Genomic DNA, 19,257 nt, shown 5'->3' on the forward strand with positions numbered 1-19,257 from the left:
CTACGCGGGTGCCGCTGTGCCGGGCTGCTGTGCTTTGGCTGCCGGCGCTCCCCAGCGCATCGCTGCTGCAGCTTCTGGGGGAGAGAGCGGAGTTTGGCACGGCATCAAACTCCTCCAGAACAGCAACACAAATAAACCACTAACGTTTCTCCCCAGGAGATGTTCTTGCAACAATGTGAGCCCACGGAGATCAAAAAGAGCTTTACTTTGCCAAAGGGGGCCCTCCGATTCAGGCGGTGTTTTCAAAGCATGCCTCAAGATCCTACGGATGCACTGTGGTGGGGCTGTCCATCCCCCCACCCACCGCACTGCCGCCTGTTTTAAAGGCAGGGGAGTTTTGCCCCCTGCCCAAAGCAATGTTGCCCTTTGGGTGCATTTTCACAGTGGCTAGGCCGTGGGATTTTAGAGGACCCAAAGATAATGGCATCACCTAAAGCTGTGCCAGAGTGTTACGCTCAAGCAGCAACAGTCAGGGAGAGGAGAGAAGTGCACTGAACTGCCACGAGATTCACGGTCTGCTGGAGGATTAATGTCCAAATCCCTGAACTTGGCACCGTGACTGATTAGCAGTCACGGGATGGAATGGGGAAGGCACAGACCCCCGATGACTACACAGGCTTTCAGAAAGCACTTCCAGGAGCTGCTTTTCTGCCTATGCTGTCATGTATTAGGGCTCGCCCTGTTTACTATCTTTATTCACGGTCTGGACAAGGAGATTGAGCACATCGTTGGTAAGTTTGTAGATGACATCAAGTTGTTGGGAAGAGTCAATCTACGTATGAGTAGGAAGGCCCTACAGAGGGATCTGGACAGGCTGGACCACTGGGCCAATGGAATGAGCTTCAACAAGACCGAGTGTCAGGTCCTGCACTGCAGTCACAGCAATCCCATGCATCGCTACAGGAGTAGGGTCTGGAGCACAAGTCCTATGGGGAGCAGCTGAGGGAACTGGGATTGTTCAGTTAGGGGAGAACTCATCACTCTCTACAGCTGCCTGAAAGGAGATTGTGGTGAGGTGGGGGCTGGCCTCTTCTCACAGGTAACAGCGATAGAGCAAGAGGGAATGGCCTTAAGCTGGGCCAGGACAGCAGGAAATCTTTCTTTAGAAGGTGTTGTGAGGCATTGGAACAGGCTGCCCAGGGGGTCACCATCCCTGCATGCGTTCAAGAAACACAGAGATGTGGCACCGAGGAACATGGTGGAATGGGGTTGGTGGTTGGACTAGATGATCTTAGTGGTCTTCTCCTATTTTAATGATTCTACGACTGCAAACCCCATGCAGAAATCCCTTTGCTCCATTTCACGCAACCCCACAGCTGCCAATGTCCACATTCACAAAGTTCCCTATCCCTGCCTGCATCTGTCTTCCCAGACATCAGGCTCTTGGATGCCGTTCCCCTTCCAGTTGGCATTTCAAAGCCATACGAGGGAGGCCACGTGCAAAACAGAGAAAGAAAAGGGGTCTGCAGCTCTGCGGAGGAATGAAGCTCCCTCCCTTCCTCACTCTCGCAGCGAACGCCCCATGCCCCGCTGTCCTCCCAGCACTCCTCCCTACCCGGCAGCGCTCGCCAAGCTCCACGTGTGCGCAGGAATCCGTGCCACCGGGACCAAGGTCTACAAATCCCGTGACCCGCTCAGCGCACGGCTCCGCCGCGCCGTTCCTAAGCCCTATCCCCAAATAACCGCAAGTTCACGGCCAGCGCCGGCCCGCGCGGATTCTTCCCCACGGAGGGGTCCTGCCATCGGGCTGTCAAACGGCAGCCCTATGGAAAGCCTTACGGGATGCAAAGGGCTTTTTCGTGCGGGGCTCCGGGCGAGACGCAGGCACGCGTGAGGAGGGCAGCACGGCGGCTGTGACCTTGAGGAAGGGCCGAAGGCGGCCAAACGGCGACACAGCGACCCGTAGAGCCCGGCCCGCCTGCGGGGATGCCCGTCCCACGACGGGGACAAGCGCTTCGGGGGCTGCGGTGGGAAGGGGCCCAGCCGGCAGGGAGGGGTGGGATGCACGACCGACTGGAGAAACCTCCCCACAAACTGCCCCCCCCTCTCCCAAAATACACCTGAAGGGCATCTCTCAGCCCCCCATCTCCGGAGCCGAGGGACGGGTGCGCCTCCAGCGCCAGGTCTGAGATGCACGTGGGAGAGGAGTGAAGTGCGCGGTGCCCGGATCCCCGCACGCCGCATCCCTCGCATCCTCGGTACCGCGGCTCCCTGCATCCCAGTGCCCCCCTGGTTCCCGGCCGTACCTGCGCGGGGGCGGGCATAGGGACGCGGGCGGCCCCGCTGCCGCCGAAGCGGGATGAAGACGAAGAGGAGTAGAACGAAAGTGGGGGGGGAAGGGGGGAAGGAGGGAAGAGCCGGGGTAACCCGGGAAATGTAGTCTCATCCCATGCGCGCGGGGGTAAGGAGACTACAGCCCCCACAGTGCTGCGGGCGGAAGGAAGAGGAGGAGACAGAGCAGGAGGAGGAGGAGGAGGAGGAGGAGGAGGAGGAAGGGCGCGCTGCCCGGAAGGGCCAGCCCCAGCCGGGTCTCTTCGTCGGTTTGCAGCCCTTTAGATCTGTGTCTGCGGATCCTCCCGGCGTCCGTGCGTCGCGCACCTCTCCGGGCTCCTCGGGGCCTGTCCGCAAGTGCCGGTGGTTCCTCGCTCTGTGCCACCGAGCCGCAGCAGCGCCGTGTTCCGTTGCGTCCCCGCTGCTGTCCCCCCCCCCTCCCCCCCCCACTGCACTCCAGGGGCGATGGGAGCACTTTCGACGTCCCTGCGGGGATATCCATCACTCCATAAATAGCGCAGAAAGCCACAAACGGGCATCAACTCCGAATGCTCCGCCCCATCCATCCCCTTGCCCGCAGCGTGGGCCGGGCTGCGCGTGTCCACCTCCGCCCCCGGCAGTCACTGTGCCAGAAGCGATGCGACCCGACAGCCCTCGGCTGCTCCGATGAAATATTCATAGCCCCGCGCCCGCCTGGCGGAGGTCCCAACACGGGGCTTTCTGCTCCATAACGCCTCACTGCGCGCAGCCCCGGCGGGCAGAACTCTTGTTTCCCCCGCTGCAGGGGAGTCCCGTCGATCGCCACAAGTCCGCATTTATTTTGTTTCTGTATTTTTCCTCCTTATCTCAGACAAACAATCGGAGCCCGAAGGTGATGTTCGGGTGCGGGACACAGAGGTTGGATGCAGCCTGGGTGCGCACAGGATTCGCCGGGGGATTCTCGTTTTGCCCCCGTTCCATTCAAAGAGAGGCCCGGCGGGCTCGTTGCTTATTTATAGGGGTCAGGACCCTCCAATATGTCCTACAGCATCTCGGTGCGGACTGGGGGCGCTGCCGGGTGCTGCCTGCACCCGCTGGGAACCCCGAAGCACCTCCCGGCCCCACGCCCCAGCAGCTGCGTCTCGGTGCCACCGCGCTGCCACCGCCCGCCCCAAAGGTCCTTCCCGCTTAGGACGGCGCACCCCTAATCGCACCGCCTGGCTGTGGCAGGGGTCCCCAAAAACCAAGGGCTGTCACCCCGCGGTGTTGCCGGTGGCGGTCCCCAGGTGCTGAGGGCGGCAACGGGAGGATGAGGGTGAGGATGAGGACGGGGTGGGCTCAGCTCGGCGGGGTGGGCAGGGCCTGCGGGGCCGGGCAGGACGCACAGCTCCGGCTGCCGCCGCCTCGGAGCCAGCCCCGCCGCGCCCTGCCGCCTCCCCCTCCGCCCCCGGCCTCCCCTCCCCGCTCTGCCCCTCTCCTTCCTCCCCGACCCCCTGCCCCTGCCCCGTCCTTCCGCGCCTTTGCAGAGCCCTTCCGTCCGTCCGCCCATCAGACGCAGGTAGGATTTTTCTTTCCCGAGACTTTATTCTCTTTGGGAGGGTCCGGGCGCGTTTCCCCCGGCGAGGCAGGGAGGGAGGGAGAGGCAGCCCCCAGAGTTGTTCACGCCCTGCTGTGCCTCTCCCGGGGCTGTGCCACCTCCTGCACTGCTAGGAATTTGGTGTCCCTGGTCCCATCCCGGCATGGGATCCCATCCCTGCTTGGATGGTGACAGAGAGACCAGAAGCGCTGCCCCCGCGTCCCCATCCCCAAGCTGCACGGGTGGGAGCAGCTCAGGCCCTGAGATGAGCGATGGCGGGCATGTGGCATGGGTGGGTGAGCCTTGGGCACTGCCTTCGGGGTGTGAGCCCCTGCAGGGTCCTGCATGCGCCATGTGCCGCATCGCTGGTGGTGCCTGAGCCCTTTATCTCTGGCCCTCCTAGCACCCACCAAGCAAACTCATGGCTGCACCCACAGCCAGGTGAATGTCCCCCCATCCTCAGTGACCGCAGGCGAGGGAGGCCCTGGTACTTTGGAGCCCGTGTCTCCAAGCATTCAGGCATCCTGCTTCCTACCATGGCTGCAGCACTGCGGAGCATCCCCACCCTAGCACGGTTGCTGCATGGCCCCCCGGGAATGGCGCAGAGCGCTGTGTTGCGGTGCATCCCCTCTGGCCCTGGGTTGGGCAGGGGTCTCCTATGGCGTGGGCAGCAGCACCCCATGCAGAGCTGTGCCTGGCTGTAGCCCTAGGGATGGGAGGTGAGGAACGCTCCCAGAATCTCATCCACGCTTTCTAGGATTGTTTCCATTGCAGCCTTTGGGCGGATGCGATGGGAAAATCCATTTCCAAACTGCTTTTATATTGTGAAGGTGCAGCTCTGATGCATGATACAGAGCTGTCCCTAGCAGGTGCCAAAACGGGTGCCAAAACCTGTGCCACTGGAGTGGGTTGGAAGACGCTCGGCTTTCAGGGCTGTGTCAGGGGCCTCCAGCCCAGATCTGTCTGGTGACTGTGCATGGGTACCCCAGCTTCTGTCTCTGGGCTGTGCAAAGGATGTGGGAGAGCACGGGCACATTTTGGAGCTGAAGCGTGCTCCCACCAGCACAGTAGCTGTGCCCTCAGTGCTGCAGCACCACTGTATGTGTGGATTCCCATGCTGGCCCTGCAGGGAGCTACGGGTGGGGAACAGCAGAGCTTTCTCCCCCCTTCCATCCCTTCACAGAGATCCCCACAGCCATCTATGTGGCCACAAACGGATGCTCTCATCCCTCTTTCATCACGGAAAACTGCTCCTTTAAGGAGCCAGGTGTGTGTGTCACCTCCCGAGGGCGGCAGTGTCCTTACCCCGGTCCCCACCACACCAAGGCGACATGGCCAGGATGCGGGCAGCCCCGGTGGCCAGTCAAGCTGGCGGTGACAGCATCCTGGAGTTGTCACCTCCCTGGAAGAGGTTAAGCCCAGAGCCTGGCTCTGGTGTCTTGCTGATGGCTGTTTTGTGTCTGGCTGCGGTAAAAGCTTTTATGCCTTGGCTGGGATTCAGGGGCAGAGGCTGGAGGATGACTCACCCTCCCCAGCCTCCAAGGGGCAAACCTGTGGTGCTGACTTCCGCCAGCGCAAGGTGGCGGCTTCCTGAAAACATACACGCCTGCTGCATTTCGAGGCGCAGCGCCCAACCCTCCTGCAGATGGGAGGGATCCATCCCTCGGGAATGACGGCGGGGGATCCGTGCGGGGATCTGGAGGCGAAGATCTAGACTCTCTACGCATCCGTCCGCAGGACACCAGCTGCTCCCGGCTGTGCCGCGGATCTCCCCGTGCCACCAGGTGTGCCACCGCACCGTGCCGTGCTGGGGCCCGGCACCGGGAGGAAGCGGGGAGCACAGGGGAGGCCGACGGGAGCTGCTCCGTGCCCGTCCTGGTGACGCTGGTGATGTCTTAACAGGAAGCGGATTGATTGATGGCTAAGTCCCTGTCGCTGCACCGCTGGGCTTGAGCCCGGACGGCTTTAAGGTGTTGCAGAGTCAAGCCAGCCCGTTGTGCTCCCAGAATGCTCAAGGTGAGAGCTCTGAGAAGTGGCAGAAGAATTAACCCGATGAAGAATGAACGTGAAAAAAAAATTTCTGGAAGAATTTGTAGAAGGATTTGGAATAATACCGGTGGGGGCAAGGAGCACAAAGGGCTGGCTCTGCTGGAGAAGAAAACAGACTGAGATTTCAGAAAGGGGGGAAGGACCGAAGCCCTACCCTGTCCCTAATTACCGGAAAGGGACGGATGAGCTTCGGCTCAGGCGCAGCGAGGCTGCTCGGCGGTGCGGGGTTGCCACCTAGCGCTGTCGCCGGCTGCAGCAGGGCTGGCATCTGGCTGAGTGATGGGCTGAGATGACATGGGAGCTGCCCACTTTACCTGCATCTCTGCAGCCTGGAGGAAATGTGTTCTAAACCGAAATTTGCCTATTTTTTATGTGTTTCTGGGACAATTGCTCTCATTCAGCTTCATGCCAGCATCCCTGTGCTCAGGATTTGGTTGGACTTGATGGTCTTAGAGGTCTTTTCCAGCCTAAATGATTCTGTGATTCCATGAATCCATGTGGATGCCCCATCCCTGCAGGCATTCAAGGCCAGTCTGGATGTGGCTCTGGGCAGCCTGGTCTGCTGGTTGGTGACCTGCACATAGCAGGGGAATTGAAACTAGATGAGCACTGTGGCTCTTTTCATCCCAGGCTGTTCTATGATTCCATGAATTGCCACAGAGTTTTCAGTGTGAAATGATTCCAACTGGACCCATCCTGTCATCACCCTGCTCAGAGCAGGGCTCAGAGGTGCTCACAGCCCAAATCACCCCATGACTCTGTCCTTTGTCCAAACGCAGGAACAATTCGCTGCTTAAAGGCACAAAAGCAACATTTTGGGGAGCTGTAGGGAGGAGAGCCCAGAACACATCTGAAACAAAGGCATTCCCCAGGAAGGTGCTATTTCACGGGACCACAGTGTTTGGTGACTGCTGCACGCAGCACACCTTGAGTCAGGCAGACAGCTTGGGAAGCCGCGGTGCCAACACCAAGCAGGCACATTGCTGACATTTCTGACATCTGTCAGCTCTGGGGAAGATGCGGCTGTTTTGGACGCTTGGTGGCTCTGGGGGCAGGCTGCACCTCTGAGGCAGGGAGGAAGGAGCAGTGTGACAAATGTCCCAGCCGAGCTATGATGGATGTGGTGTCTTGTCCCATACTCGATGCTGGGATCATCCCTGTCCCCCGAGCCAGAGCAAATCAGGTTAGTGAGGAATATGAAGCACAGATTTGGTGGCAGTGGTGCTCACAGGATGACCCATAGCTCATCTCCTGCCCCATCCCTCTCCCATGGTATTTCACTATGTGTGGGCTCAGCAGTAGAAGTCTGGCTCCCAAACAAGCAGCATCAGCAGCAGAAAGGATGGAAGGCAAAAAAAAAAGTCAGAAGCACCAAGGAGGGATCTGAATTTGTTTTTGGTTCACATTTCTCTGAAAACTGCTGCTGGCCTGAGGAGGGAGGAGGAAGTGAAACATCAAGCATCCCTCTTGCCAACTGCTTTGTCCTCTGAGAGATTAGTTCCCTTCCCTGGCTTACAGGGATTTGTGGCTGCTCCATCTGCTCCAGCCCAGTGGGGCTGTTGGTGTTGGGGAGGGGCCTGGTGGCTGTCCCCACTCCAGGGTTTGCCCCATGGCTTTGCAGCACCCACTGGCACCTTGCTGCTGCAACCCCGACAGTGGGAGCACAATGGTGCCATGGGGTGCTTTACAGAGAGCATGGCCAGCAAGTTGAGGGAGGTGATCCTCCTCTTCTGCTGTGCCCTGGTGAGGCCACATTTAGAAGGCTGTGTCCAGGTCTGGGCTCCCCAGTGCAAGGCAGACAGGGAACAGCTGGAGAGAATCCAGCGGTGCGCCACAAAGATGGTCAGGGTTTGGAGCACCTGCATGAGGACAGGCTGTGGGAGCTGGGGCTGTCCAGCCTGGAGAAATCTGGAATCTTCTTCTCCACAGATATCTAAAACATGGGTGCTTCCTGTGTGACCTGCCTTAGAGAAGGCGCTTTAGCAGGTCTTTGGACTGGGGGATCTCCAGAGGTCTCTTCCAGCCCCTATGATTGTGATTCTGTCACAGTGTGGCTCCAGGAACACTGCTCCCAGCCTGACCTCGTGTGTGGCCTTGCATGAGTTTTTGCATCTTGTGGCTTTTATTTTTTATTTTTTCCCCCCCAGAGATTCCCAGCAGAGCTCTGCATTTTATGTTTTTGTTAGCCCCGAGGATGCACATGGCTGCTGGGGGGTCTCAGGGAGGTAGCTGCCTGATAAAACCCCCTCAGCCTTGGAGGAACTAATGGGCGGTGGGGAGGAAAGCATCCTCTGCATGAGGGGCAGGAAACAGGCTTGGTAGGCGGACCCACAGTGCCTGGCAGGGCTCTGGGGGTAAACTGGGAGTTGTCTGGCTCGTAAGTGCTTTTGTTTCTGGAGGTGAAGGCTCTCCCCTCTCCCGCTCCATCACTCCCATCTCGTCACCAGGCACTGGTGAAGGTGGTGGGTAAGCACAGAGGCTGGAGGTAAACTGGAGGAGAGCTTGTGACAAGTGGGCTCGCTGGATTTATAGAGACTGACTGAACTGGGTTTGTGGAAGCGTCCGGGGGGGGGGGGGGTGACGATGCTGCCGGGGCTGTACAATCCCACTCCCACGTGCTGCAGCACTAATGCGCTGCAGGGGGATGCAGGACATGGAGTGCAGAGCAGGCCAGCACACCGCTGCTCCTGGCACCTCTCCCCATGCCAGTGCATTTCAGCAGGTGCAGGGCTGTACTGGGTTGTGAGGAGGCACCCAGTGGAAATGCAAGGGGAAGCAGCGGTTTCACTTCCCACTCGGTAGTGAAGCAGAACATTTCAAAGAAGGGAGCTCCAGGGGGTGAGACGTGCCCCCCACCCATTTCCCAGGTGCTCCCCCCCTGCCTTTGCCCCCTGTCCCCCACCCTTCCACCGGGAGCACGGACGGAGGCCACCAGGTGTCAGCTAGGAAGCTTTCTACCTTCCTGTCCTCTTCCCAAATGGACAATGTCTCTGCTCATTAGGCACCTGCCCAGGGGGCAGATGTCAGCTCAGCTCATGTAGCTCATGGCTTTTCTCAGCTCATCGCTGCCGCGGCTCTGATGGCTCCGGAGCGCTCAGTTCCCATCACATCAGGCGGCGGCTGCCTCCCTGCCCGCCCTGCCTGCCCCGCAGCCAAGACACTCACCTTCCTCCCTCAACCTCCCCTCCTCTTCCGAGAGTCAGGGCTCCCAAGGAGGCTTCATTAAGGGCTGGAGGATAATGGGCACCATTGGCACGCATGCGCTCACGTCTTAGTTCCTCGCTGGGCAGCGCCTGGGAGGAGAAGCCATCTCTGCAGCCTGCCAGCTGAGGCTAATGCGTCCCGACAGCTTGTTCACTGGAACATTAAAATCATTGCCTCTGTCTGTGTAAAACACACAGAGAGTCAGATGATGGGAACACAGGTCAGGGGAGGATCGTTCTCTCCCTTTTGCGATCAGCAGTGCCACTGGGAAGCCAAGCAGCAGAACCCAGCAGATCCCCCCAGTGCTGCTGCATCTCACCCAATGCAGCTCCTCACAGGCACACAGTAGGACCTGTCCTCTGTGGGAATACACTGCAGCTCAGGTGTTAGGGAGAGCACTGCAATCCTGCTAGAGCACTCCCTGCCAGCTACACACTGCCTTTTTTTCAAGGTCTTTACTTTCCCTGGGATCTGCAGCAAAGCATGAGCCTCCCTTGGACCCCATGCACAAAACATAAACCAAACAAGCAGCAGAAGTGCAAAGTGCTCACAGATGAGGAGAAGTTAACATCAAGCTTAATTGGCTGAGTTTTGCTCAGGGCACCTGTGCAGGCAGCTTGTGTTAGTCTTTAAATAGTGGTACTTGCTTACAGTTGGCAGAAGAGGCAGGCTGGGTGCTGGAGCAATGGTCATGGTCATGGTCATGGTCATGGTCATGGTCATGGTCATGGTCATGGTCATGGTCATGGTCATGGTCATGGTCATGGTCATGGTCATGGTCATGGTCATGGTCATGGTCATGGTCATGCCTGCTGGTATTTGGGGCTGTGCCTTAGGACAATATGCAGAGGAGCTGCTTCTGCATTTCCAGCCATGATTAGGTGCAGAAGTAGGGAGGCTAGAGGCTAGATCCCTGAGAATCTCTTTTTGCCTGAGCAAGCTTCCTTTTGGCATCCTTCTGTAAAAGGTTCCCTATGTGTGCTGATGGGTGAGCCAGAAGTAGCCCACCCATGGCTGAGCAGAGTGGCAGGGCAGCATGTGAGCTAGTGTGTTCTGTATGCCATGAGGCTGGCAGGGAGTGGTGGCACTTGGCAATGGACAAGGTCTTCAGCACATAAGTGGCATCGAGCAAGGAAATCGCGATGCCAAGCTGGTATTGATTGCATCCTCAAGATGCTTTTGTATGGGAGAAATAGGTGTGCTTTGCAGGGATTTGGCAAGAAAACATCATTTTTTGCATTTGCATCATTTCCTGATGTCTTTCTCATTGCACCATTGAGTTTTTTGCTGGAGAGAATCAACCAGGGAAAGGAAAAATGGCAAGGTGCAGTGGCTTTAGCCACCCTGGAGAGAGGATCGGGGAGATGACAGTGAAGATCCACAAGCAGACAAAAAAATCACTTGTCTGTATGTGGCCTTTTAATACAACCACTGACTTGCATTGTCCACAGATGAGCCAGATCCTGCCGTGGCTGCTGCTTGTTGTGCTTGGCAGGCTGTTAGTGTATGGGCATGTGATGCATGTAATAAGAAGCAGAGCTTCTGGAAGATGGACTAATATTTAATTTAGAAATCTGCTGACAAGGTTATTAGTGGTGCATTTCCTGGATGCTTGGGATAAGCTCAAAACTGGGATCTGAAGGACAAATAAAGCTTTTCTTTTTTGTGAATTCCCAGCAGGCTATCTCCCAAAATGTTTAAAAAAGCCTTCCAACAAGTGCCATAAATGCTTACTGGGGAAACATGCAAGACTTAAGTAGCAATACTCTCAGAAGCAGGCTCCTCTCCACACATCTGCATTGCAAAGTGTTCCTTGCAGCCCTGTTTCCTTCCAGGGTCTGAGTCCTTCAGCTCACGTGCATTTTGGTGAACTGGAGCTGTGCTTGGGGGTGGTGTTGTGCAGTGGGGAAACCCATCAGCATGCTGCTCACGGCCTGGCCCTGCTGGCTCTGTCCAGAACTTCACCTTTCTGCACCAAAACGTCAGCTGGTCGGGAGCTGACATCTTGCAGAAAAACAGTTGTGGTTTGGGGTTTGTAAAAGGGTATGGGCTTGTAACCAAGAGTGAATGCCTGGGAACTGGGGATTTGACCTACGTGGGAGTTCGACATGCAGCAGCATCTGAGCTTCGTTGTTTTTTGTTTGTTTGTTTGTTTGTTTTCTTCTCAGTGGTGACCAGCAAAACAAACACCTGCCAAGGACCCCCTGCTCGAGGCTGTTTTATTCCTGGTGCCAGGAGGATGCTCCAGTGGGTGCCCAGAGTGCCCAGCTGTCACACTCTCTTCCAGCTCTCCCCCTGTTGCCTGTGCTGCTGACCCCAGCCCTCTGCCCCTGGCTCCCAAAGGTGAGTCTCACCCTACTAATGCTGCTTGCAAGCCTTTGCTTATGTTTTCCATCCTTTCTTTTGTTTCGGTGATTTATTTAGATCCTTTTTTCCCCCATCTTCTGGGAGCGCATAGGAAAAGGATGCTACCATCTTTTGACAGTGGGATTTAAAAATGATTGTACTTCCAGTTGGCCTTGGAGGGCAGGGATGCTGAACAGAGACCAATCTGGATATTGGGGTGGAAAGCCAACATTCACTGCAGGAAAGGTCTGGCACAGGTGCAGTCTCCACTTACAAGCAGGAGCTGCCCCGGTGTGTTTGGAGCTGCGATGAGGAGGAACCACAGCTCACCCATCCCACTGCTTGAAGAGTATTTTGGGCAATGGAGAGGTTTTCCTGCCCTCTGGCACTCAGTTTATTAACTGCTCCGGCTGCTTGATTGATTGTATTGACGGGTAATGCATGCCCCAGTTAGCTTATTGGGAGCAGCAACAAAAATAAAGCAATAAAAATAACCCTGTGCCCATGTCACCAAAATGTGTAGGAATGCTGCCGTTGCTGAAGCAGAGCCATGACCCCCCTGAGACAGATCACGGCCTCACTGCTGGGCCCTGGCTGAGGCCCTGCCCCTCTGTCCCACCCTTCTGATGGCTCTGGTTGGTGGCTGCTGGGGCAGAACCTCCCCACATCCGAGTCTGGAGGGAAGTGTGCCCATCAACAACCTGATAGCAATGCTCCCAGGTGCCATTGTGGTGTAACCCTTAGCTGAGTCCTGTGAAGAAAGAGGAGGGGGGATGACCCAAAGCGTACTTTATTTCTCAATGAAGTTGGCTTTCCCCAGTGTTTCAAAGCAACCACAGCAGACCATCTCTCCAGCAAAGGCTCAGCTCCGCCAGCAGGGACCCCCAGTATGAAAGGGAACACGGGGCTTACGGGGACCCTTCCACCTCCAGCAAATGAAGTGGGGCTGAGGGATGTTGGGAAAGACAAGGGATCAACCTTCAGCCCTGTACCCAGCTCTGCAGGCTCCTGCTCTGCGCTCAGCATGCTCCTCCCTGGTGGACCCCGGCCCTCTGAGGAATCGCTCTGGAGCTCGAGGCCAGCCTACAGGGAGAGGTAAGGCAAGCTTGGTCCCTCTCCAGCTCCCGTGGCCTCTGCCCCTGTCACACTTGGTCGCTCACCTTCTGCCGTGCTGGTCACAGGAGTCCTATAAAACCAGCAAAAGAGCCAAGCTGGGATGAGCAGAGATGGGGTCGTGTTCATCAGCCTCTCTGCTTTTGTTACTAAAATAGATCTGCTGTGGCCTGAGGCTGTCATGCTGTCCCAGGCATCGACTATCGCATAATAGAGGGCAGGGCAACATTTTTCCATTAGTGAGGAGGAGGATGTGCGACTCTTTGTGAGAAGATGGCCCTGTAAAAGCAGGAATGTTATAGTGACCCGCAGAGCCATCTCTCTCCCTTCCTGCGCAAATGATTCTATGGTTCTACGGGGCTGCACCAAGGTCACAGTGCCTCAGTTGGTGCACATCTCCTGGGGTTCTGCAGTCATGGGCTGCAGCTGTGTGTGCTGCAAGCAGCCTCTTGCGAGCACATCCATCTGTGGTGGGACTGGGGAGGGGAAGCTTCAGAGGCTCGAAGGCTGTATGCTCAGGGAAGGATGCGCTTTGGGGAGCTGTGAGGAAGGCTCTGCTGGCAGACCCCTATGGGTCTCAGGAAAGGGCTCCCCACGGCCATCTCTGAGGAAAATCGAGGCATGTCCCTGCTGGGGGACTGTGTGTCTGACCCAGGACCACAACCCCAAACTGTCCTCCCACAAACTCCCATGACCCCGCTCTGTCTGGCATGTGCGTTTTATCCCCTGGCTTAAGTGAAGATGTTTTTCCTGCAATAAGCAATTATTAAAGCACCATTTGGATGAGCACTGTGACATCTCGCAGCTCCCACCTCCTCCAGGCAGGTCTCCAGCTTGCTTCCTCTGCCTTCCCACGCTCCCTGACAGAAGTGCCATCCCCTCTCTCAGGGCTGTATCCCTGCCCTCTGCTGTGTCCCCCGGTGGAACAGGAGCCCAGTGCCCAGCTCTGTGCATTTGCAGCTCCTGGCCCCAGAGGTGAGGCAAGGCGTGCTTTCTTTTAAACACTTCCTCATGGCTACATCTTGGACATCTTGCCCTATGGCACTCAGTGGAACACCAGGTTAGAACTGGGGGATGTTTGTGCATGTAAGCTTGAGCACGCCTGCCAATGTCCTTCCATCTTTTACATTCAAAGGTGATCCTGTGGATGCCTGTACTATAGCAAAACAGTGTATAAGGGAAACCTGAAAAAGGACTTTTGGGGGTGATCAGTTAGCCTGGGAAATAGCTGCTGTTCCACCTTGTGCCCAGGCAGTTCTACTCCAGGGCAGGTAAGGTGCTTGCGTTGCATGTCTATGCTGGCACAAAGCTGACCAACAGCTAACGATTTCCCATTTTGACCCTTCTGCTTAATCTGAACTTGAAGGTGAACAGGAGGAGCTAACAGCATCGATCCGGGCTGCGGCTGATCAGCGCTGTGCCCCTCTCCCGCTGCTTTTTCTCTGCCTCCCCTTCACGCCTTTCAAAAGCCATCCGTCAGAGCAGGCTGGCGTGGCACCGTGCAGCTGACCTTGCTGGGGGACAGGGGGACAGCATGCAGGAGCCTGCTCTGCCCTCATCACTGGGCACAAGGCTATGGGGTGCCTGAGGCTAAGAGGGGCAATGCCCACGTCTTGCTTCGTTTGCCCCATTGAGGAATAAAACAAAACCTGAGCATGGCTTGGAAACCTTGAACTTTTTTTTTTTTTTTGTCTTCCCTCAGCATCTTCCTTGCTTTAGCCATGGATTTCCTGCAGCTGAAAACAACAAACCATTTTAATCTACGTATTGCTTGTTCTGATCTTTTAATCCAGCTTGCTTTCTATCGGCGGAGCAGCCTAAAATCATTTCTCTGCCTGCCTCCTATTATATAATTATCCGGCAGATTACTCAGGGGCCAGATGTGGCTAGGCACTGCTGTGAAGGGTTCAGGGGCTGCAGAGGAACACTGCAGGGCTGGGAGGGAGGGAAAGTGTTAAGCTGACTGCACTGTGCTGAGTCCTTTGCATTCCAGCACGCAACGGTAAGCGAGGTTATCCCTTCATCTCATTTGTTGAAAGAAAATGCCCCAGAGTCTGGTTGGAGAAGTGTGGCCTCCAACTTGGATAGGATCTCACTGCACTTCTGTGGTGTATTTTATGGCTGTATTTCTGTCTCTGATCTCACTGCGGTATTATCCACATCTTGGGAAGGAATGAGGCGTACGGATGGTGCTGCCCCTGCAGAACTGCCTGACATCCCTGTGTAGAGCATTGGGTGGGGGACAGCTTGGGGTGAAGGACCATCAGCTTGGGGGAATATCATGGTGACACTGAGATGGCATGGCTTCATCACCAAAGCCCCTGATCTCAGACAGCTTTCAAGGAGCCTTAGATATTAACCTTAGATAACGAAGTCTGGAGCCCTTAGGTAATGGGGTGTTTTGGGACAGCTGCTTCACAGAAGCAACATCACTAAAACTGATGCCAGAGGAGGATTTGCCCAAGGGTTTCCATTTGCAGGGATGATGGAAAGGTGTATCATCAGCATAGAGTGGTGTAGCAGAGGGATTTGCTGGGAGCAGTTGGTGTTGCCAGCAAATGCAGCTGCTGACTGGTCTAAACTCTGGGCTTGAGCCCATAAGAACAACAGGATGTCTCCAAGAATTCATTTTCTCCTCCTCGGAAGGAGCATTTTTGCTCCGTTGAGCTGGTACAGAAGAGCTCTATTTACCTTAAACACAAGGAATCCAAAACCTAGAAGCAAAGTGAACTCTTCTCCAGTCACCCAGAATTAAGGACCAAGTTCCGTCAGCTACTTCAGAGCTCACATTCTCTTTGGAGCCTGGACATGCAAGGCCACCAGGACTGGCAGTTGAGGGGAGAAAGCCAGGAGATGCTTAACCCATGGACTACAGCTGGCTTGGATGTGATTGGGATGTTTTTTTGGGTTGAGCAGGTGTTTATGGAGGTGACTTTGACATGTTCTTTGAGCCTTTGGCTTAGCAACGCAGTTTTGGGAACAAATGGTGCTCAACTTGGAACATACTGCACTCCATCTATAAGACACCAGACAGCTTGGTCCTTCTTCCACAACAGCTGGTTCAGCTGCCCCTCTTCCTCCAAGGCAGGAGATCTGTTGGCTCTTGGAGTGGCTGGTTGAAAGGAGGGCACTGGAGGATGTGAACAACCGCGGAGGGGTCCAAAGCAGTGCGGGGACACGAGATGCTCTTTATTTGGCCATGCGGTGCTTACCTTCCTTGGTAATGCTTACCCCGTGCATTCCCTTCCTCGGAGGCTCATAGAGAAGGTGTACCAGTTGAGATCTGGGGGCTGCAGTCAGTGTTCCAGCCGGGTCCCTCCATCACTGCTGCTTGCTGCAAGCTGCCTGTTCTAACTCAGCTGGCGCCAGCAGCTAAATGTGTGCTGCTGAACACGCTCCTCCCTCCCACAGGCTCCATCCCTGGCTGATACCCTGGCCAAATGGCTCTAAATTTCCCCATGTACAGAGCCCCAGCGCTCATTTCGTAGCAGAAGCTCTTTCCCCTTCATGTTGATAGCATTGGCTGGTTTGTTCTCATCGCCTCGAGGCAACCCAATTTGCTCAGTGGCCTTTAAAAAAAATGGATGAAAAAAAAAAAAATAATCAGAGCCCACTGAAATGACAAAAACATCAGTGGTGGGTGCATCCCTCTTTATAGCAAACCAAGGGATTTGGGAGAAAATAGGTCACGTGCTCTCTGTCCCATGCCACGTGGTTGCCATCCCAGGGCCAATGAGGTTTGGAGCCCTCCGCGCTGTACAGCAAAAGATCACTGGGATTTTTTTCCCCATAGCATTTTTCATCCTTTCCAAACGTGAAAAGAGTGGCCATCTGCACAGACCCCGTCACGCGAAATCGGCACGAAAGCGGCTCTTTGGGGAAGGTAAGGAGATTTAAAAGATTGTGTTGGTGGAAGACCACCTGCCGCGTGCAACTTCTCCTTCAGATGAAAATTGACGCGGTGCTACGAGATATGGTTTAGTAGCCTAGTGGTAGTGGAGGTGATAGGAGGATTGTTGGACTAGACGGTCTTATAGGTCCTTTCCAACCTTGTGATTCTGTGATTAGTGAAGAGTTGGGAAGCGAGTCGAATACAGGGCTCCAGTGGGGGCTAAAAGAGCTCTGAACGTTTAAGAGCCTTCCCAAGTGCATGTCTTGAGTAGAGAAAATAGAAGTCCGTGTTGGACGGAGGTGGGATTATGGGAGCAATAGGTCGTCAGCTCCAGTGAACGGCTGCTCCTCCAACTATCTGGTCTTGCAGAATTGCCATTCTTTGCTGCAGTGTGGATTTTATGAAAATAAAGATTAACTTTATCTGCATATTGTAGCCAATGCTAACAACCACCGGGTCGGGAAGCGCCCATCTCCGCGTTAGCTGGGGTATCCATCTGCTATGGATTTGTGTGAGGCACGGTGCGAGCTGCGGACAGTGATGCTGGCGGATGTGTGGGGACAGCCAGAATCACACCAACCCAAAGAAACAGGGGCTAGAATAACATCGATGCTCATCACACCTGGGTCTGTCCGTGCAATAGAAGCCCATAGCCTGCTTGATTTGATTTCTGCATTTTGGTTACGCTTCCATTAATTTTTGCTCTCACGCAGAGGAAATGGGCAGAAATTTTATTTGAGGAGAGGAATGCCTTTTATAATGGCTCCCTTCTATTCTTTGGGTAACTGTCTTCCCCATGGCCGCTACATTTTCTGATGCCTTTGCTTTATTTGCTTTCCGGTGGCATTTTATTTGGTTGAAACGTTTCTTTGTGAGTATAAAAGTGAGTTATTAGTTTCAGAGGTTAGGGAAGGCTGAAATGCTGTTAAATCAATCCCGAAATATCACATCCTCGTTATGAAGGGAAAGGATTTTCAGATATGTTTGTCTTGTAATTTGAGTTTTCTGGGATAATGTCATTTTAATGCGAATCATATTAGAGAAATCCATCTTATTACTGGGGAGTCACGTCTGGCTCAGAATAAACCGAATGGATGAAGGGCAATGTGTTTAGGTTTCCATAAAATGATTGACCTTTGTTTTGACAGATGCAAAGGCAGATGCTATAGCTTGCATTTTGATACAGAAACCAACCCCTGAAAAGTCGTGGTTTTGTATCATATTCAGGCTTTCATCTTCAATTCCAAAATAATTCAGTCGTATTTTTGAAACTCTTAATCTCAGTTCTTTCCCTCTCTCTTAAGGATTAATTTGTGCAAACATTTTTAGTATTTCCAGATATAAAGGCACATTTTGACGTCTTTCCTCTAGGGTAATAAACATCAGAGATGTTCTTTTAATCTCGTTGAATTTAAGGACATTTCCTTCTGAAGAAAGCACACTGTTGGGGGGGAGAATACTGACCAGGATGAAAGAGGAAAAAAAAAAAAGTAGTTTTGGGGAATGGGGTTTGCAGCAGGGAAGGGGGGTAGGTACCATGTCTGTGGGTGCACGAGAATGAGCCCCAGCCCAACACCAGCCCTGTGGGGAGCACTGCCCGTCCCTGCAACACGCTCTAATGCTTTTTGCTTGTTGCACCCATCCTGGTGCTGCGGCTGTGCACGCACACACATCTGTCTTCTTCTATTTTATTCAGGCTTCGCTATGTGAGTAAATGGTGTCAGGTCATTAGACCTGCTCCTCTGGGGCCAGATTTGGGGATGGGGGTGGTCATGGCACCCTCCCCGCAGCTCTGGTCCCATGCTCAGTACATGTACAGGTTTCCTCCTCGGTGTGCTTGGCTGAGTGTTTGGACCCGAGGTTATAGAGGACCTACCACAGGGAGAAGGAGAGAGGAAAGCACGGCTCTCCTTGATCGTAATCGAGGCTGAGGTTTAGCTGAAGTGAAAACAGATCAGGAGTGACAGTTTTGGAGCCTGCTGTCAGGGTCTGAGCATGGCGCGGCGGCAATCCACCCCCAGCCGCCCAGGGCCACCTTCCTCCTCTTCCTCCTCCTCCTCCTCCTCCTCCTTCTCCTCCTCCTCATCGGTGAGCATGGGACAGGGTCACGCTGCCTGCCTCCATCCATGGCGCATCTCATGCCTGGGGTTGGTGGCATGTTGTCGCATGCCACCCCTGCCTACCTTCCCAGAGGCCAGAGCATCTCTGGCCAAGGTGATTGACGTGGGTTTGCTGAGAGCCAGTGCCACGGAGGAGCTCTAGGTCCAGCCCCATGGTCAAAATAACACATGCCTTGCCTGTCTCAACCTTCCATGTCCTGTCTGCCCTTGTGTGCTCCAGGTCAGTCTGTCCGTCCACCGGTGCCTGGACAGACACCTCCAGGGCAGCCGTCGTGCAGCAAGCCTCATCCCTATTTCCAGGGATTAGGGAGAGAAATGGGGCTGGGATGAGATGAGGTAGGAGATTGCTGCACTTGCAGGATGAAGGGATTTGTTGGCTGCCCCCAGATCAGGAGATTGAAAATGGAGGGAAATTATTGAGATGATGCTGCCTGGGATTAAAGCCAGTCTGGCCAGAGGCGGTCTCCTTCAGAGGGGGGTGGCGGGTGCAGGCTGCCTGCTGCTCTGCAAGCATTTTCTGCAGAAGCGGTGGAAGTCCATCCTCAGGACTCCGGGATGCCTGGAATTGTGTGCAGTGTGGTGTGGTGGACGGAGGTGGGGAGAAGGGGACAGGAACAGAAGGCCGCCTCCTTGGTGGCTCCTTGTCCTCCAGCAGGACGAAAGTGCCTCTTGTGTTCTGCTGGGAACCCCAGAGGTGCTCTCCTCTC

The 19,257-nt window shown here is 55.0% G+C and overlaps 1 protein-coding gene across 1 annotated transcript in view; it reads left to right on the forward strand.

Annotated features, from left to right (window-relative positions):
- Nucleotides 1–12,479: 12,479 nt before the first annotated feature.
- The window catches only part of PCBP3 (poly(rC) binding protein 3), a gene marked incomplete at both ends in the record, with an annotated part of 31,821 nt that continues 25,043 nt past the window's right edge, over nucleotides 12,480–19,257 (forward strand). Inside the window, one exon of the mRNA XM_079539095.1 lies at nucleotides 12,480–12,515. The remainder of the gene's footprint in view (nucleotides 12,516–19,257) is intronic.

The sequence above is a fragment of the Tetrao urogallus genome (genome assembly GCF_951394365.1).
Source record: "Tetrao urogallus genome assembly, chromosome: 8".
NCBI lineage: Eukaryota > Metazoa > Chordata > Aves > Galliformes > Phasianidae > Tetrao > Tetrao urogallus.